We start from the raw sequence: 26,103 nt of genomic DNA, 5'->3' as shown, positions 1-26,103 counted from the left end.
TAAATGGCTGCCGCCGTCTCATACCTACCCAACCAAACCACAAGCACATAGTTAAACACAACAAACATGAATACAAAACTCATACTTCATTACACCGGGCCTGCAATGCGGCCCCAAGGCAAAAAAGTTTGCCCATGTCAGTTTTAGTCCCCCCAAAAGGGTGTGGATAGAAAACATGGGCACCTCTAGAAAACACTGAGGTAAATGTACATACAGAAATACTAAGGCACCACGTAGTGTGCAGTCTGCCATTTTACAAGCAGCAGTTGTTGAGGTTTATTTTGAGCTCCTGTTAATACAGCATAAGTCTGTGTTTCCCTGGGCTATTTCCAAATAAATAAACAGTCTACATAAATAGCCACAATTATCCAGAAGGAAGGATATAAATATGAGAGATAAACAAGATGCAACAGACACAGTGAAGTTTCTATCAATGTATGATGGTGGTGAAGGTGGGTTGCTTGGTATGTGCAAGTGATGTTACAAGGGTATACAAATGCCTACATTAGGGTGGCCATTGGCCATGGTGTCCATAGTGGACTCTCCAGGCTAAACCCAGTTCATAGTAGAGGGGAACATGCAGCCTGGAAAATGGTCATACAGCCTGGAAAATGGACAAAAATTCAAGAACAATAGGGTCTGGTCTCAGGAGACCTGAAGAGAATCTTACAGGAAAGTGATCCTGTCAGTCGTCACAGGAGATATGTGTGTAAGGGACTCCTTCCTGAGTGGAACAGAAGCAGGGAAATCTATTCAAAGCACCCTCGACAGATGACCATCCAGCCTCTGATTAAAAGCCTCCAAAGAAGGAGCCTCCACCACACCCTGGGGCAGAGAGTTCCTTCTTTGGAGACTTTTAAACAGGCTGGATGGCCATCTGTCAGAGGTACTTTGTGCTTTTCCTGCATGGCAGGGGGTTGGACAAAGTGGCCCATGTGGTCTCTTCCAACTCTATTATTCTGTGTTTCAATAATTACATGACAGCTGGAATCATAGTGATATAATTGCACAATGAGACAGAACCCTAGGTGAAAACTGATAGAACCGATTTGTTGATATGGAGTAACACAACATCCTTAATTTCTTGCCCATCCTTTGAGATATAACTAACGATGGGACTGTCATAATGAGGATTAAACCACACTGTGCATTACTTTGGAGTGCAGAAGTGTTGCTGAAACAATAGAAACCATGCTAGCTGGCACACACCACCCTATCTTCAAATGGAAGAGAATTGCCAAAGTACTCACAATGGTGTGTTTGCATGCATTGCCATCCCCAGTACTGTTTCCCTGAGGTATCTGCCCACTTTTGGCAAAAAGGTAAGGACAACTATGAGACCTTGCGCATCTCTCATTTTCTCTGTCTGTATCTGCATGACATTCAAAATGGGATCAAACCCCCTAGAGATCAAAATCCTGGTCTTGGAAACCAAACCACCACAGAGAACCAGTACAAGCCCATCTTTGCTTATATAGTAGGCATGTGCATCAAATTGAGGCAAAGCCTGAAGCTTCAGTCAAATCATGCTGTTGAGGGCCCTTCCACACATCCCTATATCCCAGAATATCAAGGCAGAAAATCCCACAATATCTGCTTTGAACTGGGTTATTTGAGTCCATACTCAGTGTGGGATTTTCTGCCTTGATATTCTGGGATATAGGGATGTGTGGAAGGGCCTTGAGTTTTGCAGAGATTCTGTTGCTTGTCTGTATGTGCCTTCAAGTTTTCTGTTGACTTACGGTGTCTGCAAAAATTTCAAAGGCTTTCCTTACCAAGGGATAAAAGCCTTTCCTTTAAAGCAATCATGCAACTTTTTGGCTTATGAAAAAAATGCAGTGAAAACAAAAAAAGTTTCTTTTCTATTCTTTCCCTGAGAACTTAGACATTTACTTTTTGAAAGTAATTATTGTGTGCTGTTTGTTTAAACTAATCAACTCCCTGTACTTACCGGCTAAAAGTTATTTATTTTTGCGGCTTGCTACATTTAAATTAGCTTGTATTATTTTTCCATAAAAAAAACCAAATTTTGAGAGAAGAATGGCAAGAACTTGTAGAATGCTTATAATGCCATTTAATAAGTAATGTCTAAATGTTGATCATTACTGTCCCCACTTGGTATAATTATTACGGTTTTCTAACACTGCTATGCCTTATTTAGCAGGAAGAGCAACTTGCAAAAGATAACAATACTACAGTAGAGTCTCGCTTATCCAATGTAAACGGGCCGGCAGAACGTTGGATAAGCAAATATGTTGGATAATAAGGAGAAATTAAGAAAAAGCCTATTAAACATCAAATTAGGTTATGATTTTACAAATTAAGCACCAAAACATCATTTATACAACAAATTTTAAAGAAAAAGTAGTTCAATACACAGTAATGCTATGTAGTAATTACTGTATTTATGAATTTAGCACCAAAATATCACGATGTATTGAAAACATCGACTACAAAAATGTGTTGGATAATCCAGAATGTTGGATAAGCGAGTGTTGGATAAGTGAGACTCTACTGTACTTGGAACTTTCTACATCCAAACTCTAGAATCTGCGCAAGCTGGTTAGAAATGAGGAATGGGATTGTATGACTGATCAGTCTGATTTCTAATACTATTATGAGGGATCTCCAATTTTTATACCTTGATAGGAAGCAAGGATGGGACCATGAGATGACCATTCTTCCAAAGTCAGTATGTTCTTTAGAAACCTCAGACTAAAGCAGTGGTTCTCAACCTTCCTAATGCCACTGCCCCTGAATACAGTTCCTCATGTTGGGTGACCCCCAACCACAAAATTATTTTCGTTGCTACTTCATAGCTGTAATTTTGCTACTGTTATGAATCGTAATGTAAATATCTGATATGCAGAATGTATTTTCATTCACTAGACCAAATTTGGCACAAATACCTGATACGCCCAAATTTGATTACTGGTGGTTATTCAATATATATATATATATATATATATATATATATATATATATATATATTTGGGGGGTGTGATTTTGTCATTTGGGAGTTTTAGTTGCTGGGATTTTTATTTAATATATAATCAAAGAGCATTCTGAATTCCACCAATGATGGAATTGAACCAAATTTGGCACACAAAGTTTCCATGACCAACAGAAAATACTGGAAGGGTTTGGTGGGCATTGACCTTGAGTTTTGGAGTTGTAGTTAACCTACATCCAGAGAGCACTGTGGACTCAAACAATGATGGATCTGGACCAAACTTGGCACAAATACTTAATATGCCCAAATGTGAACACCGGTAGAGTATGGGGAAAATAGACCTTGGCATTTGGGAGTTGTAGTTGCTGGGATTTATAGTTTACCTACAATCAAAGAGCCCCTTGAATCCCACCAACAATAGAATTGTGTCAAACTTCCCACACAGAACCCCCATGACCAACATAAAATACTGGAGGAATTTGAGAGGAATTGATAGTGATTTAGGGGAGATGTAGTTCATCTACCTCCAGAGAGCACTGTGAACTCAAACGACTATGGATCTGGAGCAAATTTGGCACAAATACCGATATACCAAAATTTGAACACTGGTGGGATTAGGGAGGGGGTTGATTTTGTCATTTGGGAGTTGTAGTTGCTGCCTTGAAGGGACTTGCTGGTACAATCCTCACATGCTCTCTCTCGCCTGTGCACCATGCTACCATGCACTGAGCATGCCTGCTCTCCCCTCCTCGCTTGGAATTTCAGAAACAGTCCTCCCCTTGGCTGAGATTTTTTGTGTGTGTGTGTCAGGAGCAACCTGAGTCGCTTCTGGTGTGAGAGAATTGGCCGTCTGCAAGGACGTTGCCCAGGGGACGCCCGGATGTTTTGATGTTTTTACCATCCTTGTGGGAGGCTTCTCTCATGTCCCCGCATGGAGCTGGAGCTGATAGAGGGAGCTCATCCATGCCCTCCCCGGGTGGGATTCAAACCTGGCAGCCTTCAGGTCAGCAACCCAACCTTCAGGTTACAAGGCTTTAACCCACTACACCACTGGAGGCTGAGATGCCAGCTGAGAGGCCGGCCAATCACAGCAGGAGGATGGGAGGATTTGCCAAATGTTTCCAAAAAGGAAGAGAAGGACAGGCGGAGAAATTTTTCATTCTTCTCTGCCAAAGGGGTTTTTAAGATCATCAGAAATATGTGTTTCATAATGGTCTTTGGCAACCCCTCTGACACCTCCCTCATGACCTCCAACTTGAGAAACGCTGAACTAAAGGAAGGCATGAGGCCAAGCCGTGGCTCTTGGTGGTAATTAGGACACTACACAGCCAGAGACTTGGTAATTTAGGCCACCGCTTCTTAACCCGTGGGTCCCAATCCCAAATGAGGTCACCTTAGCTCAGTGTTGGGGTCATGAAAAATTTGGCAACAGTAAAAGGTTTCTGAGCCCACCCATTTACACAAATCTGTTAACAACAATGTGCGATGTTTAGAGTGGACCCTGTAGGAGATGCTTCAGCTGTATTCCACAAATAAATCTGTCTGTTTAGCAAACCTTGTAAATGCTGGTGTATTACAAGTAAACTCTTTATTTTTATATCTATTTAATATACTGATATCTCTGGGGTCATGAAAAATCTTCAAGAGGTTGTGAGTGGGAAAGTTTGAGAAGCCCTGATTTAGATCAGATGGATTAGTAAGAGTTTGCTCATTTCTCTGCATTTTGGCAAGGCAGGGGATGGCAAAATCAGAAAAGGTTCTGTTGCTAATGTCCTATAAAAGGGCCAGATCAGCTACACAGGGCCAGATCAGCTACATCCAAGAGTATTGAAGGAACTAGCGGAAGTTATTTCAGAACCACTGGCAATCATCTTCGAGAGTTCTTGGAGAACAGGAGAAGTCCCAGCAGATTGGAGGAGGGCGAATGTGGTCCCTATCTTCAAGAAGGGAAAAAAGAACGACCCAAACAATTACCGTCCGGTCAGCCTCACATCAATACCAGGCAAGATTCTGGAAAAGATCATTAAGGAAGTGGTCTGCAAACACTTAGAAACAAATGCGGTCATTGCTAATAGTCAACACGGATTTACCAAAAACAAGTCATGCCAGACTAATCTGATCTCTTTTTTCGATAGAGTTACGAGTTGGGTCGATACAGGGAATGCCGTGGATGTAGCATATCTAGATTTCAGTAAGGCCTTCGACAAAGTCCCCCACGACCTTCTGGCAAACAAACTAGTAAAATGTGGGCTAGACAAAACTACGGTTAGGTGGATCTGTAATTGGCTAAGCGAACGAACCCAAAGGGTGCTCACCAATGCGTCGTCTTCATCATGGAAAGAAGTGACAAGTGGAGTGCCGCAGGGCTCCGTCCTGGGCCCGGTTCTGTTCAACATCTTTATTAACGACTTAGACGAAGGGTTAGAAGGCACGATCATCAAGTTTGCAGATGACACCAAACTCGGAGGGATAGCTAACACTCCAGAAGACAGGAGCAGAATTCAAAACGATCTTGACAGACTAGAGAGATGGGCCGAAACTAACAAAATGAAGTTCAACAGGGACAAATGCAAGATACTTCACTTCGGCAGAAAAAATGGAAATCAAAGATACAGAATGGGGGACGCCTGGCTTGACAGCAGTGTGTGCGAAAAAGATCTTGGAGTCCTCGTGGACAACAAGTTAAACATGAGCCTACAATGTGATGCGGCAGCTAAAAAAGCCAATGGGATTTTGGCCTGCATCAATAGGGGAATAACGTCTAGATCCAGGGAAGTCATGCTCCCCCTCTATTCTGCCTTGGTCAGACCACACCTGGAATACTGTGTCCAGTTTTGGGCACCGCAGATGAAGGGAGATGCTGACAAGCTGGAAAGCGTCCAGAGGAGGGCAACTAAAATGATTAAGGGTCTGGAGAACAAGCCCTATGAGGAGAGGCTTAAAGAGCTGGGCATGTTTAGCCTGCAGAAGAGAAGGCTGAGAGGAGACATGATAGCCATGTACAAATATGTGAGGGGAAGTCATAGGGAGGAGGGAGCAAGCTTATTTTCTGCTGCCCTGCAGACTAGGACACGGAACAATGGCTTCAAACTACAGGAAAGGAGATTCCACCTGAACATCAGGAAGAACTTCCTCACTGTGAGGGCTGTTCGGCAGTGGAACTCTCTCCCCCGGGCCGTGGTGGAGGCTCCTTCTTTGGAGGCTTTTAAGCAGAGGCTGGATGGCCATCTGTCGGGGGTGCTTTGAATGCAATTTCCTGCTTCTTAGCGGGGGGTTGGACTAGATGGCCCTTGAGGTCTCTTCCAACTCTACTATTCTATGATTCTAAAAGCAAAGACAGAGTAGACTCAATGAATCAATGAGAACTTGGTGTGCAAGTTCACTTATCCAACACTCACTTATCCAACGTTCTGGATTATCCAACGCATTTTTGTAGTCAATGTTTTCAATACATCGTGATATTTTGGTGCTAAATTGGTAAATACAGTAATTACTACATAGCTTACTGCACATTGAACTACTTTTTCTGTCAAATTTGTTGTAAAACATGATGTTTTGGTGCTTAATTTGTAAAAGCATAACCTAATTTGATGTATAATAGGCTTTTTCTTAATCCCTCCTTATTATCCAACATATTCGCTTATCCAACGTTCTGCCGGCCCGTTTATGTTGGATAAGTGAGACTCTACTGTAGTGACTACATCTGCTCCTTTGAATCAGTGGGTCTTAGAAGATTCAAAAACCAATTAAGATTTAATAGAAGTAATGACTCTTACATATCTGTGGAAATTTTGAAAGCTTCATATCTTTTTTTTTCCCCCTTTGCCAGTGTGAGCCTGACTGGGTAAAGAATTAGATATTGGTGCCTGGAAACTTTGGTTAGCCACAGCTTTAAAAAACACTTCTTGTTGTATCAGCTTTGACAGAACTTATCACTGTGCTTGTTCATAGAATCATAGAACAATGTAATCCAACCCCCTGTTGTGCAGGAAAAGTACAATCAAAGCACTCCGACAGATGGCCATCTTATCTCTGTTTAAAGGCCTCCAAAGAAGGAGCTCCAATCACACTCCGAGGTAGAGAGTTCCACCAATGAACAGCTCTTACGATCAGGAGGTTCTTCCTAATGTTAAGGTGCAATGTCCTTTCCTGTAATCTGAAGCCATTTCTTTAAATCCTAAGACCATGCACTTAGGAAACGGAGCCCCACGGAGACCATCACATGATGTAAGGGCCATTCTGATGGGACTTTGGAGCTCCATTTCCAAAGTGCAAGGAAAAGGAGCCCGAAGATTATTGACTCCAAGCAGCAGAATCCAGGAGAAACTGGGGGAAAGAACAGAATAGCTTTATTATCACTGTACTATTTCACAACCAAATTAAATGCCTTCCCCAGCACACATCACAAAAACAATACACCCACCCCTCCACACCCCAACCACCACCACACAGCCCCCAATGCCACATAAATGTGAAATCATGGAGTTCGATATAGTTACACCTCTAGAATAAAACCTTTTTCTCAGTCTGTTTGTCCTTGTCACCCTGTACTATCTGCCAGATAGTACTAATTCAAATCTTCTAGAAATCAAAATCCTGGTCCTGGAAACCAAACCATCATAAAGAACAAATACAAGCCTATCTCTGCTAATATAGCAGGCATGTGCATCAAATTGAGGCAGAGCTTGCAGCCTCAGTCAAATCAAGCTATCTTTCAGTCTGCTTGTCCTTGTCTTTGTCACCCTGTACCGCCTGCCAGATGGCAATAATTAGAAAAAAAAAAGAATATGCTGGATGAGATGAATCCCTAAGAATTCTTTGAGCTTTCTTAAGGCTGCAGGACTTATAAAGTTTTCCAGAAAGGGGAGAGGGCAACCAATGATTCTCTGTACAGAAGTGGTGACCCTTTGGAGTGCCTTCCTATCTGCCACTTAGTAGTTACCAAACCATGCACAGATGGAGTAGGTCAGGACAGTCTCTATAGCACAGCAGGGATAGCAGCATGTCGGATAGCTGGTCATCTGAGAAGATGGGACTGAACGGGGTAAGACAGTTCCCCCTGCTTTCCCCCTGCCTGTCTGATGAGGTCGCCAGAGCAGCTGAAAATCAGCTTGATCCCTCCTAAGACATCCTTTCAGATATTTAAACATAGTGATCATGTCTCCTGTAACGGCTTGGCCTACCATGCAGGGTTGGTGTGTAAAGGCAGTTCAAGGCCTTGCTTAGAAAAGCTAAGCCAGGCAGGGGGCAGGAGTGATCAGGTAGCTTCATGTAGGGAAGTGCAGTCTGATTGGTTGATGAAATTAGAGGGAGTTGCTTAGCAACAGGAGGTAGGTGGAGTCAGAGAGACAGCAAGAGCTATTCAGTCAGAAAGTTAGTCAGATAGGGCTTGGTGTTTGAAGAGATAGGGTGTGGTTTTTGAAGAGTTAGGTAGTGGAGTTTAGAAGAGGAAGGGTGAATTTGGAAACTGTTAGTGAGAAACCTCTTTGAGGGAAAAGTTTAATTAGCCTTCAGGGAAAAGTGCTAAGAATTGTAGTGAGCCTCCAAGGGTTAGAGTGCTTGTGTTTAGAAAGCTCTAGAAGAGAGACTCGAAGGTTTAAAAAGCCTGTTTATATTCCTTTGTGAGGAAACATATTTTCAAGGAACTCAAGTTAAAAGAACCACTCTCTGTTAAAGCAAAGGCTGTTATTTTATTGAAACCAATATTCAACCTTTTTGTTCAAGTACAAATAAACATCATATTTTTCTGTTTTACTTCACTTCAAGTGTTTGTGTATCTTCCTGTTCAGCATAATAAAGAGCACCCACTCTATCTATCCATCCATTCATCTATCCATCCACTCACCCACTAATAATAAACACCTACACAGGCAAGAGTCTACAAAGCAATTCAGTGCTCATCCACCTCCCCAATCCCTACATTCACACTTGGCCTCCAAAAAAACAATTCCAATAATAACAATGACAACAACAACAATAAGAATCAACACCATCACAGGCAAGAAGCAGCCAGACACTGAGGCTGAGAGGCCAGTCAGTGCTACACTGGGCCTCCAAAAAACAATACAGTAGCATCTAACTTATCCAGCCTTCATGACCACTACGACAACAACAATAATAAACACCCACACAGACAAAAAAAAAAAGATTATTGTACCACAATAAGATGTAAACCGCACTCAGCAGAATCAGACATCACGATTAACAACAAACCAAAGACAACAGGGATCTCAAGCAATTATCAATCAACACAAAAATTGAAGAAGGTAACAGACTTCAAATACTACTACTACTAATGTGAGTATAAAGAAGGGTGGAGGTCACAGCATAAATACAACCTAATGTAGACTGACCAACACCACCAGACTAAGCCACAGCAACGCGTGGCCGGGCACAGCTAGTCTATATATATAAAAGGGTAATGAAATTTCGGCCTAGGACAAAACAACAAAACTACCCAGAAACACTAAACTTGGCAGCACAAACCCTCATCCATGCCTCTACGTTCATACAACAAAAAGAAAGATAAAGTCCTAATTAGAGGGAGAGGAATAATTGTTTTTCTCCAATTGCTGCCAGTTAGAAGGCTAAGCTCCGCCCACTTGGTCTCCTAGCAACCCACTCAGCCCAGGGGACAGGCAGAGTTAGGCCTCACTTAGGCCTCTTCCACACTGCCTATAAAATACAGATTAGCAGATTTGAACTGGATTATATGGCAGTGTAGATTCAAGGCCCTTCCACACAGCTATATAACCAATTTATAATGGACTTAATGTAAGGTAAAACCTTTACCCTTTACCTTAACTACCACCAATTCCTCAATACTTTATTTCCCATACCACCATACTTCACCACAGCAACGCGTGGACGGGCATAGCTAGTCGCTTTATAAGACACAAGTTTCCCTCCATCTTTGGGTCTCTCTGTGTGTTGGTGAGCCGTGGCAGATATATGTTATAAATGGTGGCAGCATAAGTACATAAAATATCATTGGTGGCAACAAAGAAATAAATATTTTTTGGTGGCAGCAAATGGCTGTGTCCTCTGCATTTCCTCTCATCAGGGTAAACTTCCTCAAAGTTGTGGCTGGTTTGCTTCCAAAGCTCCTTTGACAACTTCCAGCTAAATAATAGACAATAAGCAGAACTGGACCAAATACTTGTGAGATTTTAAAGACTTTCTCCACTTACTCCTCTTACCAAGAAGTGAGCTACAGGTGTCCAAACTCTCATCAACACAGCTGATCAAAATAACCAGAGATAGAGCTGTGTGGTGCTCAAATTCTGCAGAAAGGCATGCCTTCCTAGCCAAACCCCAGTTTCCATGACCTTCTGTAGCCTTGGATACCTTATGGTGCTTGGACACTTCTCTTACTGTTTTGCTTTTGCTTGATCCCCCTGTTCTGCTTTGTGATTTCCCTGATCTTCCTCTCTGGCTTGTATATGTATGAGATTTTTTTTCCTCTCTCTCTCCCTGCTTGTCAGAAATTTCTTTTCCACTGTGTGGGCAGGAGTCAGATTTTTACCATCTCAGTTTTCATCCCCCCTCCCTGCAGTCTTTCCTTCTGCCCCTTCCCACCTCTCTTCTTCTGCCTTTCTCTCCATCCTCAATCCTTTTACCCGTTCAGTACTTATTTCCCTCCACCTTTTCCTCATTCCCTCCCTTCTCTCCTCCCTCTTTCAGTCTTCTTTTCTCTTCCACATAGAAATAATGCCTCTTTAATGCTACCAGAGTCCAGATCCTGGAGCCATGCGTGTGATCCAAGGTAAGTGCTTCTTTTAACTTTGCCTATGTTTGCAAGGATGACTGTCTGGGGGTAGATTGCCAGCTTCTTAAAAGTAGACAATGTCACTTTAATTTTTTTAAAATATTATTTTGGGCGTCATATGTCTACACCTTGTAAAAGGAATCCTAGACGGAGCTGATCTCAGTGCAATGCTGCTACCTGTTGGGGAGAAATGGATGGCTTCAGGGATCCCCAGTCTGTTTCCCAGTGGTTACTATTTGCTTCCTATTATATATATAAACACACACATTGTCATCTCAACTGAATGTTACCTTCCCTTAAATGGCTTTTCTTTTTAGCATTTCTTTTATGGAAATGCTGAGAACTCTGGACAGCTACATAGATGCTTTTTTCTAATCTGGAGAATGGTCAGCAGATTTAAGAGCAACCTTGTCAGAGGTAAGAACATGATAGTCTCTTTGCAATCTTTTCCTCTGTTTGGCCAGGTTTTATACTGTGAGATATTAGGTGGGTGTAGGGCTGTAGCCAAGAAAGGGGGGTTGGTAGGGGTTCAACCCCCCTCTGAAATTGTTCAGTTTTTAAAAAAACCTGGTTTACTCATGGATTTTAACTGATTAACCGAATCCACATGAGTGTCCACTGAAGTTTATCTGTCTTGAGTGTCCACTGAAGTTTATCGATGGAGCCTGATTTCTAAATTATTTTTGGTTATGGAACTACTCTTCATGATTTTCTAAAAAAAAGTTTCAACCCCCCCTGAATTTTTTTTCTGGCTATGGCTCTGGGTGGGTGAATGGGGCTCTGCCCCCTCCACTGCACCTCTGTTTACAAATATCCATTTCCATTCAACCCTCTCCCTCCCTCTTTGTGTGTTTTAAAAGAAGTTTTAAAAAGGAACTTCAGTCAGGAAGAGTGATGCTCTACTCTTGTCTTCACTGGGTCTTTGCTGCCTTCTGGCCGAAAAAAGTTTTTTATCCAGAGGTTACTCGGTTTTTTAAGGTGGATCCCTTTAAGGTGAACTATTGCTAACAAATTCAAGGATAGGACTGGACCGGGTTGTTCATGAATGTTTTTAGCAGCTGAGGAATGACAGGGAAGTGGCTTTTTGTTGTTTGTTTGACTTCTCTCCTCCTCCTCCCCCAAAATATTGCGCTCTTTATTTTGTCAGTTTAATTGTCAGCTCGTTAATGTTCAGAGTCATAATCTGGTTTCATTCACAATTTTGGACCGCCATTCATTGGGGTTTCTAGAGGGAGTCTTTTCAGTGAATTCATGTCACATTCTGGCCATGTGCTGAGTACAAGTGTTCCCTGTCACACCATATGTGAATCATTTCTCCTTTTGAAGGCTGAATCAGAATTTGGGAAAGCGTTTTACTTGATCTCTCCCTTCTCTCGGCACGAATGGACTTGGATCTCAGGCTCCTTCTACACTGCCATATAATCCAAATTATCAAAGCAGATAATAAAATTAAATAATAATTTATTTCTTATATCCTTCCTCCATCTCCCAGAAGGAAGTCGGGGCGGCTTACATAGGGCTAGAGCCCTGAGAACAACAGTTTGATACACAATTAAAACACAATACGAATTAGCTACCTCCCCCTAATTACATTTTACATTACACTACACACACTTTCTCTGGCCCAGTCCTCTTTTAGGAGCCTACCCAGGATTTTATCTTAGTATGCTAACTATATGGGAATTTATGATCTTATGTTTATTGATTTGTATTATATTGTTGGGTTTTTATTGTCTGTTCTGCCTGGGCTTGGCCCCATGTAAGCTGCCCCGAGTCCCTTTGGGGAGATGAGGCAGCGTATAAAAATAAAGTTATCATCATCATCATCATTATTATTACAGAATTAAAATTCATAACAAAACAATTATGGAAAACAGCTTAAAATGTACACACAGCACATCAATTACAGAACAAAAGTGGGATTATTCAGGTTACATGTGTTACATCCACATGATCTGCTTTGAGCTGGATTATATGAAGCCCCTTCCACACAGCTGTATCAAATCCACTTTCAACTGGGTTATATGGCCGTGGCACTTAGGCAGATGTAATGATGTGTACAGATATAGGATGGATGACACCTGGCTTGACAACAGTCCATGTGAAAGAAATTTAGGCATCTTAGGCCCCTTACACACAGCTGAATAAAATCCCACATTATCTGGATTATATGGCAGTGTAAACTCATGTAATTCAGTTCAAAGCAGATATTGTGGATTGATAGTATCTGCCTTGTTATTCTGGGTTATATGATTGTATGGAAGGAACTTCACAGTAGTCTACACTGCCATGGAATCCAGTTGAAAGCAGGTAATCTGAATTTTATATGCCAGTGTAGAAGGGGTCTTAGTTCACCTCTTTTGGGACAACTGTGCTGTAGCTATAGTAGCACAACCTTGAAATTGTTTTAATCTGAGTTTTCAATTGTTTTTAATTGACTTCTTAAAATCACCTTGGAAGAGAGAAAAAAACCTCAAAGGAAATGTAGAATGTTTTGTCAAAGGCTTTCATGGCCTGAATCACTGGGTTTCTGTGAGTTTTCCGGGCTCATGTTCCAAAAGCATTCTTTCTTGACGTTTCACCCACATCTATGGCAGGCATTGTCAGAGGGTTGAGGTCTGCTGGAAAATAGAAAATTGGGGTTTATATATCTGTGGAATGTCCAGGGTTGGAGAAAGAACTCTTGTTTCTTTGAGGTAAGTGTGAATGTTGCAATTGGCCATCTTGATTAGCATTGAATGGCTTTGCAGCTTCAAAGCCTGTCTGCTTCCTGCCTGGGGAATCCTTTGTTGGGGGTGTTAGCTGGCCCTGATGGTTTCCTGCCTGGAATTCCCCCATTTCTGAGTGTTATTCTTTATTTAATGTCTTGATTCTGGGTTTTTTTAAAAAAAAAATACTTGTAACCAGATTTTGTTGATTTTCATGGTTTCCTCCTTTCTGTTGAAATTGCCCACATGCTTGTTCTCTGACTACTGAGATTAAGTGTTGCCAGTAATTTTGAAAAGCTATTCCAGTTAGGCCCAGTTTATCTGCTTTGAACTGGGTTTTCTGAGTCCACACTGCCATACATCCCAGTTCAAAGCATAAAATGTGGGATTTTATTCAGTTGTGTGGAAGGAGCAAGGTGTACTGCTGTGCTCAGTATACTCAGGTAGGAGTAGGAGGTAGACAGTTCCTTAACTATTATTTCTTCCTCTAATTAGGTTGTGTCAGCTCTCTAATTAATTCCCTAATTCTTAACAATTGTGGGGCAGGGAAGAGATTTATTTTATTTTATTTTGTTTGGGTGACAGGGCTAGGTTACTACTTGAAGGATTACAATTTTTCCATGTTATGTTTGGCTCGTGCCTACTTTTTGAATCGTTGCTTTTCTCTTGGTCTTAAGACAGTATGTGTTTGAAATGCTTTCTCATGGACAAGTTAAACATGAGCCTACAGTGTGATGCAGCTGCAAAAAAAGCTAATGGGATTTTTGCCTGCATCAATAGGAGTATAGTGTCTAGATCCCGGAAAGTCATGCTACCCCTCTATTCTGTCTTGGTCAGACCACACCTGGAATACTGCGTCCAATTCAGGGCACCGCAATTGAAGGGAGATGTTGACAAGCTGGAAAGTGTCCAGAGGAGGGCAACTAAAATGATCAAGGGTCTGGAAAACAAGCCCCATGAGGAGCAGCTTAAAGAGCTGGGCTTGTTTAGCCTGCAGAAGAGAAGGCTGAGAGAGGACATGATAGCCATGTATAAATATGTGAGGGAAAGTCACAGGGAGGAAGGAGCAGGCTTGTTTTCTCCAGACCTGGAGACTAGGACATGGAACAATGGCTCCAAACTACAGGAAAGGAGATTCCACCTGAATACTAGGAAGAACTTCCTCACTGTGAGGGCTGTTCGGCAGTGGAAATTTCTGCCCCGGAAAGTGATGGAGGCTCCTTCTTTGGTGGCTTTTAAGCAGAGACTGGATGGCCATCTGTCGGGGGTGCTTTGAATGTAATTTTTGTTCTTCTTGGCAGGGGGTTGGACTGGATGGTCCACGAGGTCTCTTCCAACTCTATGATTCTATCATAGAATTGACAAGGTATTGATAGGGAACTGGAAAATACAGATATTCATACATATATTGTATGTACATTAGAAGCACTGAAATGCAGAAAAATCAGACTGTGTGTTAGAGTCTTAGGGATGCACAAGCTGGCAGGACAGGGAGGAGAAGGGGGCCCTGTTATCTATATATTCCAGTGCGAGATGGTCCCTGATATGGCTAAAGGAGGGAGAGTGGACTTCTCTCCTCTGACAGGTCAACAGTTAGGCCCCTGATTGATCTCTATAGCTGTATGTAGAAAAGGTAAAATGGCCTTTTTTGACATATAAAGTGACATAGTGATGATGATATGTATGTAGAAGTATGGTTTCTGTTTGTCTGTATCCTGAAATTGTTTAAATAAAGGAGGACAGCTCTTTGTCCTCTACTCTAGTGCCTTTTGGAGCAATCCATGCTAGAGTCAGTTCCACCTGGTTTTCCTTAAAATAAACCATTCTTTTTTAAGCCTCCCAAAAGGATTTCTTTTGGTATTTCTCCTTATCAGCCACAACAGTATCCATCCAAGAGCTGAGCACAATCTCAACAAAGAGGGAAACAAGATGAAGCAAGCTATGATTCGGAGAAGTAAAGCAACAAGTCAAACAAGAGAAGAGAGAAGGAATTCTGTCACTTTGCAGAGTGGAAATGAATCCATTCATGCTCATTTGTGATGTAATCTAACCATTGCATTCCTTTCGGCTTTGCATAGTATGATGAAATACTATTTCTGAATGTGAAAATGCACAAGCTGTAATATATTTTCTCCAGGGTACGTAAGTGGGAACTTCTTAAATGCCAGTACACGCTCTCTCTTCCTGCTAACATGACCACACAGAACATCTGACAAAGGAGGCTGTCAACCCCAAATGCTTATGACATGATAAATGGTCTTTAATTGTCTTTTAGAAGACAGATAATTTTTCTGACAGCAGCAGATTAACATGGCTCCCACTCTGGAATCTGCTGATGTTGAAGCCCATTAGACATTGTCTTGACTTCCTTTCCTATTGCAAACTGCTCAATTTCTATTCAGTTTGGGGACTCATGTCAGAACATGAGCACATTAATTCGCTCCACCCGAGTGTTCCATATCTGGAATAAAATTCATTTATCAACTCATTAAAATTACTCAGACTTTTCTTTCTTTTTCTCTTTGAGGATCAATCTTGAGGTCTCTTTTGAGAAATATTGATTGGGTTAATGATGAGAAACTGGTCCCAAGACTGTAGTTTTTGAGTTATTTATTTCTGTTCATTGGCACTGCCAACACCTCTTCCTTCCATTATACAATACTGTAGTGATTTTCAAGGACAGAAATTATGCTTCCTTTCCCCCTTGTCTTCTCCCAAATGTAACATGTGGTAACTTCTATTCTCCTTTCTGCTGATACTGGAATATAGAGATCCCCATTCCCCTTCTCTTCCTAATTCCTATAGGAGTATGGCGATCATGTTGAATAGATTTCTGTCATGGAGTAGTTGGCTGGGAACATTCAGGGATAGTGAAGGTGTTCTGCAATTTTGTATTAAAGTATCTCTAATAATGGGCCGTGGTGGTGCAATGGTTAAACCATTGAACTGTTGAATTTACTGACATAAAGTTTCGCAGTTCGAAGCCACAGGTCGGGGATTGCTGTTAGCTCTAGCTCCTGCCAATCTAGCAGTTCAAAAACATTCAAATGTGAGTAGATCAATAGGTACTGCTTTGGCAGGAAGGTAATAAGATGCCCATGCAGCCATGCCGGCAACACAAACAGGAGGTGTCTATGGACAACAGGTTCCTCGGCTTGGAAATGGAACAAGAGCACCTTCCCATGGCCAGAGTTGAGCACTGCCTCCAGAAAGCCGGAAATGAAAGGGGAAGCCTTTATCTTTGTTCTGTGTATTTGTATGTCATTGTTATTCCACTGTATTAAGGCATTGAATGTTTGCCTGTCTGTGTATGTTGTAATCTCTAAGTCCCTTCGGGGAGATAGAGCGGAATATAAACAAAGTATAAAGTGTATTATAATAGCAGCAACTGAAATAAATGGTGTAGATTGAAAATAAATTGTGCAAATTAAGTTAGATTTCCTAGTCAATTTTTAAACCTTTAAAATAAACAACTTTGTTGAATTCAAATAAATAACTGTAACAACAAAACAAGAACAAAACTACACACAGAAATAAAGCATATGCTAAACAAATTTATTTATTTATTATTTTTCAAACTTATATGCCGCCACTCCCCTAGGGCTCGGGGCGGCTTACAAGAACAGGCTAAAATCCACAATTAAAAAACATCTTAAAAACATCCTAAAAGCACATTTTAAAACATCAATAACAGAGCTTCAAAACCTGCCGAAACAGGTGCGTCTTACATGCCCTGCGGAAGGCCGACAAGTCCCGCAAGGCACGAACTTCAGGTGGCAAGGTGTTCCAGAGAGATGGCGCCACTGCTGAAAAGGCTCTGCGTCTAGTTGCTGTTAGACGCAAGGTCTTAAAACTGGGGACTTCCAATAGGTCTTGGTCCTCAGAAGGGAGGGATCTCTGGGGTTTGTAGGGAGTGAGGCGGTCCCTCAGGTACATCGGCCCTAGACCATGTAAGGCTTTAAAGGTAAGCACCATACTTTGAAAGTGATCCGGTGCTCAATTGGTAACTAGTGCAGCTGCAGTAAGATTGGTGTTATGTGGCATCTCATCAGGACTCCTGCAAGGAGCCGGGCAGCTGCATTTTGCACCAATTTGAGCTTCCGGATCACCGACACAGGAAGGCCAATGTAAAGGGTGTTACAGTAGTCCAGTCTCGAGATGACCGTAGCCTGGATCACTGTAGCCAGGTTGTCCCTAGACAGATAGGGGGCTAGCCTGCCGAAGACGAAAAAAATGAAACTTTTTAAAGCAACTTGTAGACTCTAAAAGTATATAACTCTATAATTCTTACTACTTTCTCTAAGGCCCCTTCCACACAACTGAATGAAATCCCACATTTTCTGTTTTGAATAGGAATATATGGTAGTTTGGACTCGGATAACCCAGTTCAAAGTAGATATTGTAGGGTTTTCTGCCTTGATATTTTGGGTTATATGGCCATGTGGAAGAGCCCTAAAATGGAAACAATTCAAATAAACAGATCATTTCTATATAAGGGAATCTAAGAAGTAAAACATCTGGAGCCTTAAGGTCTAGATCAGGCATGGGCAAACTCAGGCTCATGGGCCAGATCTGCCCCCTTGGGATCGTTCCACTGACCCATGTCTGCCTTGGCCCTCCTCTCAGTTTGTGGACACGGTGGGCCACCACATCCTCAAGCTGAGAGAAGGGCTGAGGGAGAAACACGTGGTTGCTGAGAACTCTCTGGGGAGCTCTCGGCAGTGGCATGTCCCCTCCTCTCCTCCTGGGGACATGGCAGGCTGCCAGATCCCTGGCTGAGAGAAAAAGCCAGGGGAAAGACCTGCTGTTGCTTAGAGCTCTCTGGAGAGCTCTTGGAAGCAGTGTGTCTCCTCCTCCTCTCAGCCTTGGGAAGTGGTGGGCCACCATCTTCACCAGGCTGAGAAGAGAACTGGGGAAGAAACATGCCATGTCCCCAGAGCTCGCTCGCTCGTGCTCTCTCTCTCTCTCTCTCTCTCTCTCTCTCTCTCTCTCTCTCTCTCTCTCTCTGCAGTGGTGTGCCTTCTCCTTCTCTCAGCTTGGGGACACAGCAGACTTCTGTGTCCCCAGGCTGAGAAGAGGACCCTCCATGCAGGCACCAACTGCCCCCTAAAGCCAGCTGCCTCCCTCATGCCAACCGTTCCCTGTGTCAACTCCTAATCTGGACCAACTGCCCGGCCCTGGCCTGCAATGCAGTCCCCACCAATAAAATCCAGGTGTTTTGGACTCCTACTCCCACAATTCCTAACAGCCGAAACACCTGGAGGGACGAAGTTTGCCCATGCCTGAGATAGTGTAATTTCCTGAAACAGTTCCTTTCATTTCACTCCACATTAGTGTAAAGGTAAAGGTTTTCCCTTGACATTAAGTTTATTCGTGTCCTACTCTGAGGATTGGTGCTCATCTCCATTTCTAAGCCAAAAACTTGGCGTTGTCCATAGACACCTCCAAGGTCATGTGGCACCGTTACCTTCCCCCTGGAGCAGTACCTATTGATCTACTCACATTAGCCTGTTTTAAACTGCTAGGTTGGCAGAAATTCAGCAGCTCAGCAGTTTAACTTGCTGCGCCATTGGGGGCTCCTCACTCCAGATTATCATACTTAAAAAAGAAGATCAAGTTTATTTTTTGCACGAATTATTTTACCTTAAAATGAAGCATGAGCTACAGCCTTGCTCTTCCCCCTGGTTTGTGGCTATGGTTTGTGATACAAGTGACAACATAGAACTTTGCATCTTACCATCCCTCCAACACCTCCACAGTATTAGGGGTGTTCTCTCACTGCTCATGTTTAGTGTATTCATTATGTGAGTGTGTGTGTCATGAAATCATTTCCAGGAGTGTTGTGTGGTTTCCGGGTTGTATGCCCATGTTCTAGCAGCATTTTCTCCTGATGTTTCACTTGCTTTTGTGGTTGGCATTTTCAGAGGATCCTCTGAAGATGCCAGTCACAGATACAGGTGAAGTGCTAGGAGAAAATGCTACTAGAACATGGCCATACAATCCGGTGATTCTGGCTGTGAAATCTTTCAGCAATAAATCATTTCCAGCCTAGGGATCATTTTCCAATTTACAAGGATCTCAAGGCAGTAGGTGGAGCCAAGTAAAGAGTAGAAGGGATAAAAAAAAAGGGTGCATCCGGATGTAATATTATCCCTTTGGATATTCCCACACCCAGCATGCAAAGCTCAGATCAATTTTATGTATGTATGTTCAGATGTAAGCCCCAATGTATCAACTCTTCCTACATTCCACAGTTCAGTTCTATGCGTTTAATTTGAAGTTAAAATGCCTTTAAATACTTTCTTATCACTAACTGGAGATAAGAATAGGAGAAGCTTGGAGAGTGAATATTCCACTCATTTGTGAGCCAGGCATTGTCCAACATCATTTTATAGCCTAATTTCTATGGTAGGTATCTGCCTCAGTAAAGTAATGCTTCTCATGCAATAATAAAACAAAATAAAGCTTTTTGCACAGAGAATGTTAATGTGGGATTTGTGTATTGATAGTGTTTAAATGCAATTTGTGTCATGCTTGTATTGCAACTGATTGCATCATCCAGAATGGACTATAGTGTGGAAAGAGTTAATTGCCAAGAAGCTATGATGACCTTGATGTGTGGCTGAAACTAGGGAGTATCCAGACACAAGTGTGTGTGCATATTGATTGCGTCAGTTCAGTCAAGTTCTGTCTGCCTAGAGTTTGAGTCAAGTCCTGTGTTCATCTGTCATCTGTTAGTCTGTTTGTGTTGACACAGTAAAACTTTGTAAATAGTTTTACCAACGTCTTTGAGTGTCTCTTCGTTCTGCACTCCACTGATTTTTTGTTTGGTTTTCGGGCTGTGTGACTTTCCTCACATGGCCCAGGGAGTTCTTCCACATGTTTCAGAGAAGGAGGAGGTGATGTTTGGGGTTTTTGGCCAATCAGAGGGCAAGGAAACTGTGACGTTGTCAGCGTATTTAATGGGGTGTCCTTTGCTGGTGCTAGCTGGCTGGCTAGCTGGCTGGCTGCTGCTTGCTCAGCTCACTCAGTCTCTCTGTGCTAGTGTGCTTGCTTGCTAGTTTCTTTATTGCCTTGCTTCTTGTCTTGATTTCCTTCCTTGCTTTGCTGCCAGAGGAAAGAGATTTGTTTGTATTTCTTTTTTTCCCAAGCTTTTTTTTTTTGAAGGGATGCGTTTGGCTTGGGAGTGCATGTGGGGCTTCGGGGATGGGGGATAGAAGGGGATCTCTGTAGCTTGTATTTGCTGTACTGTATTTTTTAAAAATCTTTCAATCTTTTATCCTAATTCTTTGTTTTAACCCCCCCCCTTTTTTCCTCCCCTGGGTAGTTTTTTTTTTAAAATATTTTTTAAAGGAAAGAAATTGTTGGGTTTCTACCTTTTCCATTTAGAAAACCTTTTAAAAGTTGGAGGGCTAAAAGGGGTCGATATGCCCTCCATGTATGACAATTTTCACCCTGCTAGACCTAAAACTGAGGGGAGGGCTTGCCTTGGAAGCCTTCTCATTGCCACCAATGGTCCGAAAATGTTTGTTCTTTCAGACATGGGACAAAACTCCCATTTGGATAGAAGCACCTTTTCCGGAAGCGGCAAACAAAAACAAAAATGGGGGAACGAATGAAACGAAATAAAACTGATAGCGATTCAATACAAATGCACACGACTAGAATATACCCTTGGCATGATGGATCCTACCTCAATATGAGAGAAGGATTTAAGCTAGCATGTTTGAGCTAATGTGCCAAGTTCTAAGATATTGCGAGATAATGAGAATTCTCTATGGTGTTCCACTGACATCTTTTAAAATAAGAGATAATTGCTAATATATAATTGTGTTCCATAGTCCTGGAAATGCATTCTTGCTTAAGAATGTAGGAACATTGGAGGATCATGACCAGGGCCACCTCATCCAGTATTCTTTGAATAAATCTCAGCAAGTAGAAGAAAATTATAGGTAATTAAAGGCTCATTTTCTTCCAATATATCAAACTGAATAGATCTTATAGCTGTTGTTGACCATGTTTAAGAAATATTTCAAAATTTGTTTTGTTCTCCGCTGTGTACTAGAAGCTGGAAAAATTACCAATGGCTATGGCATTACTGTATTGGAATGTACTGTTTTCCTAGTAACTGATCCATTGTTCCAGTGTGTGCTAGATGGCATCGTGCTGTTCAATGAGATGTGAAATTGCTGCTTGTAGTTTAGGAATTGGGCCAGCTGAAATAATTATACTATTTCTTAACAAATACCCCTGTACTGTGAAGCTGCATTGTCTAAAGACATGTCTTTTTTCCACCTCCTGCTGGAAACATCTGTGTAGCTGTTGCTGAATGACTTTTATGGCTGGTACATGCCAGGGCACCTTTTCCTGAACTTCATCTTAGGTGCCAGATCAGCTTCAGGACTAGTATCCAGCCTAGTTTTTCCTCCAGTGGCTAGTAGAGCATCTTCTGGCCACCCTGTGCCATGTCTTTCCTGGCACAAACAATACCCTTTGCTTGTAGAGCAAAAGGTTTCACATACAATTCTCCTTGCTATTTTATTTTGCCTCCTAGGGACCTTTGTGTTAAGCATTTCTCATACTTCAGATCCAAACTGCATCAGTGGTTGTTCCCTCTTTCGAAAGAACTAATTGTAGTTCATATGGGACTGCAGAGATGCTTGCAATTCCCAGCACTCTTTTGGCAGGTTATAGAATCATACGATTGTCAACTTGGAAGGGACCACAAGGACATCTAGTTTAACTCACTGCCCTGCAGGAAAGCACATATACAGTGCCAACCTTACTGCTCAAGTTATATAAAACTGATAAAGATATTTGTAGCAATGTATCCCTGTGCGAGATTTCAGATGGCACCGATGCTATTTGCAGTCATAAGAGTTCTGAGCTGTGTTGTAGGTCACACAGGGGGCAATGGCAAAGTGCTTTACTGTTCTGCGACATCCCACCAACTGTACTTGGGCACCATGTCTCTTATTTTGTATCTTTCTTGATTTCTACTTCTCCTTGAAACCATCATTTTCTAACATACATTCCAGAAACAATTTTAGCAACAACTTTATTTTTGGGTTGTTGTATGTCTTTCGGGCTGTGTGGCCATGTTCCAGAAGTATTCTCTCCTGACGTTTCGCCCACATCTATGGCAGGCATCCTCAGAGGTTGTGAGGTATTGTACCCTCTACAAGCAAAGGGTATTGTTTGTGCCAGGAAAGACATGGCACAGGGTGGCCAGAAGATGCTCTACTAGCCACTGGAGGAAACACTAGGCTGGATACTAGTCCATACCTCACAACCTCTGAGGATGCCTGCCATAGATGTGGGCGAAACGTCAGGAGAGAATACTTCTGGAACATGGCCACACAGCCCGAAAGACATACAACAACCCTGTGATCCCGGCCATGAAAGCCTTCGACAACTTTATTTTTACTACATTTTTGTGTGTGGCTGTTTTGGTGATGGTACACTTCTCCGAAATCTCCAAAGAGAACAGCACCAGTTGTCTCCAGAAACCTCTACAGATAAACGAGCTATTTGAAATTAATCCTCACAGTAGCCAAGCTTTCTGGGTTTTCTAAACCACTGAGCTCTTTAGGTATTAAACAAAGCGCAATTTGTTTTTTCTCTTTTGCACTACTCATGCAATTGTGGCTGGATGGTATAGGGTCTGATGGAGTATCCAGGTAGCTTCCATATTAGGTATTTTGTTTCCCTTTTTTCTTTGATGACTCAACTCCATTCCGTAGGCAAATGAGTTAGGTTTTTCTTTTAGAAAAAATGATCTGCAACTTCTTTCTCTTCTCTTAAATCTTTAAAACCCAATTTCAATGTAGAACTTTACAATCCTCCAAGCATGCTATATATGTGCTGTTATGAATATATCTTAAGAAACTAGTGTTCTGTCTTTGCAAGGGATTGCAAACGAATGTCTTGTCTCTCCCCTTGCGGTTCTATAGGACCGATTGCATTTAATCTCATTGTCTGTTCCTGTGTAAGAGCAAGAGGCTTTAGCAGCACTAGGCATTTGGATATATGAAACTATCTTACAGGCCAATAAACTGTTGGTCTGTTTCAATTACAGTAGAGTCTCGCTTATTCAACATAAATGGGCCAGCAGAATGTTGGATAAGCAAAAATGTTGGATAATAAGGAGGCATTAAGGAAAAGCCTATTAAATATCAAATTAGGTTATGATTTTACAAATTAAGCACCAAAACATCATGTTAGACAACAAATTTGGCAGAAAAAGTAGTTCAATATGCAGTAATGCTATGTAGTAATTACTGTATTTATGAATTTAGCACCAAAATATCATGATATATTGAAAACATTGACTACAAAAATGCGTTGGATAATCCAGAACGTTGGATAAGCAAGTGTTGGATAAGTGAGACTCTACTGTATTTACGAATTTAGCACCAACACATTGCAATGTATTGAAAACATTGACTACAAAAACATTTACTACTAAAAATTGACTACAAATAAAGATAGAATTGGATTGTTGTATGTCTTTCGGGCTGTGTGGCCATGTTCCAGAAGTATTCTCTCCTGACGTTTCACCCACATCTATGGCAGGCATCCTCAGAGGTTGTGAGGCATGGAGAAACTGGGCAAGGAAGGTAAATATATATCTGTGGAGAGTCCAGGGTGTGACAAGAGTCCTTTGTCAATAGATAGAATTGCTGTCTAGAGAAACAGCTGTAGATCCGGGCAGGAGGCAGACTGCATTGGATAATACAGAACATTGGATAAGCGAAGGTTGGATAAACCAGACTCGGCTGTAGTATGATCTGTTCTAGTCTCTCCCAATATGGATAGCCCTCAGCAGTGTTGGATGGTAGATACTCGGGCACTCCTTTGGCTTGCTTTGGGTCCAACCAATCTTTGGGACAGCATCTCTTTCTATGAACCGGCATGAGCTTTAAGATCTACTGGGGAGGTCCTCCTCTCAGTCCCACTTCCGTCTCAAGTGCCTTCTCGGTGGTGGCCCCCTAGCTTTGGAGTGCCCACTCGAGGGAGATCAAGCTAGTCCCCACCCTCTGAACCTTCTGCACACAATTAAAGACATGGCTTTTCTGACAAGCCTTCAGCCAGGTTTAGAGTCTTTAATAATACATATGAGGACCTTCAGATTCTCTGTCAAGCACTTTACAATTCTGAGATGGAATACTGCCGTTTTTACCTACATCAATCACTGTATTTTATTGTTTTTAATCAGGGGTACTGTGAATTTGTGATGTTATGTTGACTGCTTATTATTCATGTTTTGTTTTGCACTTTGCTTGAGATAGTGCTTGCAGTTCTGGAGGGACTTGTTTAAATTTTGCTTCTCATAGACTTGGTTAACCAGTTAAAATTCATGAGTAAACCAGGGTTTTTTTTTTTTAACCTGAAAAATTGCGGGGGGAGGGGGACATTGAATCTCTCACTCTCCCCCTTTGGCTACAGCCCTGTTGACACCATCCTCCAGAGGGATTCGGGGCAGCTCACAGAACACTCAAGGTGTGACATGCAAAATACAAAAAGTGCAAAACAAAACATGTGCTATATCTTTGGGCTGAACCATCCAAGCTCTTTTAAAGCAAACACAAATATGTTTGGCTGTTACAATTGAGCAACTCAAAGGCAGCTGGAAATATCTACACAAGGGCCTAGGAAAGGAAAGAGCATGGGGCAAGGAACATCAGATGCATGTGGTGCAAGAAAATCTTTCAAAGGAAACAAGGAAGAGGAGAAGACTAAAGGAGAAAGTGAAAACCACGAAGATGGGTAGCAGTGTAGTGCAGAACAACACACAGGAGAGAGGAAGAGGAAATACTGAAGCTGAAGTTTGAAATCAAGCAAAAGTTTTATAATAGTAGCAGGAGAGTAATAATTACGGGAAATTATTTGGTGAAGCAGAAAGGACAAAGTGCAGTTAGGGAGGAGCTTTGTCTCACTTGGAATATAATATTCTTTTTCAAATAGTTGCCAGCACCTTTGTTCTGAAGTCCTACTGATTTTGCTTGTTATTTTCAACAAGTGTACATAAATTACTTAAGGTACTGTGTTTTCTTTAAGCAACCCAAGTTCTCCAAAAGAGATAAGGAAGCAGGAAGACATAACCTATCAGGGGAGTAGGTGTTTTCCCATGTGGCCCTATGTAGGGATATAAAATTTTAATCAGTTTTAATACCATTGATGTTTAATTTTATTTCAATGTTTGTATATTTTTGGATTTTAAATTGTATTGAAGTGCTTTGACTGTAAGATGCATTGAGTCTCCTTTGTGGAGAGAAAAAGTCGGGTATAAACAAACACAATAATAATAATAATAATAATAATAATAATAATAATAATAATAATAATATGGATATATGAACCTAAGGATCCTAGGTGGCGAAGTGCGTTAAAGCACTGAGCTGGAGACTGAATGGTCCCAGGTTCAAACCCCGGGAGTGGCGTGAGCGGCCGCTGTTAGCTCCAGCTCCTGCCAACCTAGCAGTTCGAAAACATGCCAATGTGAGTAGATGAATAGGTACCGCTCCGGCGGGAAGGTAACGGCGCTCCATGCAGTCATGTCGGCCACATGACCTTGGAGGTGTCTATGGACAACGCCGGCTCTTCGGCTTAGAAATGGAGATGAACACCAACCCCCAGAGTAAGACATGACTGGACTTAACGTCAGGGGAAAC

At 41.9% G+C, this 26,103-nt stretch overlaps 1 protein-coding gene across 5 annotated transcripts in view; it reads left to right on the top strand.

Annotated features, from left to right (window-relative positions):
* The first annotated feature begins 10,246 nt into the window (after positions 1 to 10,246).
* The window catches only part of cacna1e (calcium voltage-gated channel subunit alpha1 E), a 600,666-nt gene continuing 584,809 nt past the window's right edge, over positions 10,247 to 26,103 (top strand). For 2 of the 5 annotated variants that reach the window (XM_062977736.1, XM_062977734.1), the window contains exon 1: positions 10,250 to 10,718. The gene's annotated coding sequence lies outside the window, so the exon portion shown is untranslated. Of the gene's footprint in view, positions 11,139 to 26,103 lie in introns of all 5 variants that reach the window. The other 3 variants (XR_010005208.1, XM_062977735.1, XM_062977737.1) reach the window with 3 other exon arrangements.

This window comes from Anolis carolinensis, chromosome 4 (assembly GCF_035594765.1).
Source record: "Anolis carolinensis isolate JA03-04 chromosome 4, rAnoCar3.1.pri, whole genome shotgun sequence".
NCBI lineage: Eukaryota > Metazoa > Chordata > Lepidosauria > Squamata > Dactyloidae > Anolis > Anolis carolinensis.
Note: the sequence above shows the minus strand (reverse complement) of the source record. Positions and strands in the feature narration are given on the sequence as shown.